At 36.2% G+C, this 1,830-nt stretch overlaps 1 pseudogene; it reads right to left on the minus strand.

Annotated features, from left to right (window-relative positions):
- Positions 1-311: 311 nt before the first annotated feature.
- On the minus strand, positions 312-973 carry LOC102850689 (annotated as a pseudogene).
- Positions 974-1,830: the final 857 nt, after the last annotated feature.

Here is a 1,830-nt window from a genome sequence, read left to right on the forward strand (position 1 = left end):
GATATAGTTTCTTTATTGCAGTTACTTCTAAAAAGATCACTTACTTCTTGTATCTCTTTTGCTATAATTTCTGATTAATATTTGGTAATATATTGTTATTATTGCAATAAAAACATCATACAAATCTTGAGAAAGTATCAAATGACCACTTTTTTTTAAGGTGGCAGACAATGTACAATAACTTTTAATATACCATTAATACTAATGATTAAAAATTATTGCATAGTCTTATGCATTTACCCTAAGACATTTTCTGAAAGCAAATAAATCATATAAAAGACAAATAACACTTTAAAATGTGCTAGCCTCTACTACCTTGATCTTCTATCTTTTTTTGTCTTTTCAGTACTTTTGTCCTTAGTTTTCTCATTATCTCCACTGCACTTTGGGCAATACCATTTACCCTTTGGTTTATAGGTAAGTGAAACACATGAAAAGTGAAACCATTCAATTGAACACTGTTCATTGTCACAGCCTATCATTTCTCCATAAGACAATTGGTTATATAAACATTATGTAGGTACATTGGGATCTATTGCAAACTCAACAGGTGAAGCCTCCTTTTCTTGTTTGGCCTTGTTTCTTTTCCTTGGCTGATTTGGATTTCTTTTCTTTGGGTGGCTGATCATCACAGTCTTCAATCCCATGTGTCATGTGACATAAATCATGGCTTTCATTGGTTCTCTGCCTTCGGGGTCTTCGAAGATCTTTCTGGTTGGCTGGAATCCATCTTTTCTTTCTCTGAGGTTCTTTCACTCTCTGACGGATCTTGGAAACACTGAATAGAACTCCATTTGCTTTGCTCGATTTTCCAGCAACTTGAGCATCTGTGTGACAATCTGAATTTTCTCATCTCCCAATTCTTGGCTATTGATTAATTCTCTCTGGAGATGCTGCTGTAGACTTTTTTTTTCTGGTTTAAATCCTCTTCTTTTTTATATTTTTCATAGACTTCATCAATTTCCATTAACATTTCTTTGCAGCCAACCAGCTCCACTTAAGAACTCCAGCGACCAGTGGGAGCGCGCACCTATGCCCCTCCCAAATGACAACTTTCTAAGGTGACTTACCAGTACCTTCAGTGACCACATCATTGAATTGTCCTCTTCAGCCTGGAAATTATTTTGAGAATATCTATGATCCCATTTCCCTATTCACTTTTCCTTTCTGGCATCAAGTCTGCATATATAATCACTGCAGTACAAGACTTTGAGGCTGGTCAGCACAGACAGGATCCTTTGCAAATGAAAACTTCATAGATATAACTTCAGTTGGAAGGGGGCATCTGATAGCAGTGGTGAGAACACTGCGTTGTGGTGGATGAATGTTTTGGTTTCTTCTCTAGAAGAACATCTTTTTGATTGCCTCCTAGTTCACTCTTCAACATAGTTCATCTGCACTCCTTTGTCATTCTCTGCCAGTCATCATCTCCTTTGCTGACCTTATCTTCTTTATGACCTTAGCTACCACTTGTGTGGTGAAATTATAGCTAACTGTAAATTCAGAATTCCTTGGAGAATATTTAAACATCTTCATGACACTTTCCTTAGAGCTTTCAAACTTAAGATGTTTTAGGCTGAATGTAATATGTTTCTCTTCAAACTGCTACTTTTCCTGTCTCCTTTCTCAACAAATGACAACTCTTGGTAAGGATTAGTACTTCTACAGACTGGAGGTGACCCTAACTGTTAAATGATTACCAGCCAAATGATATGCATCCTTACATTAATCTTCTTCTCTCAGATAGAGAATGCCATACATGAACCATTTCTAAATTCTTTTATCTAGGGGTGTAGTACACTATCTAATTATTTCTAAATCCATGTACAG

The sequence above is a fragment of the Elephantulus edwardii genome, unplaced genomic scaffold (genome assembly GCF_000299155.1).
Source record: "Elephantulus edwardii isolate Elephantulus edwardi_28Jun2011 unplaced genomic scaffold, EleEdw1.0 scaffold00044, whole genome shotgun sequence".
Lineage (NCBI taxonomy): Eukaryota > Metazoa > Chordata > Mammalia > Macroscelidea > Macroscelididae > Elephantulus > Elephantulus edwardii.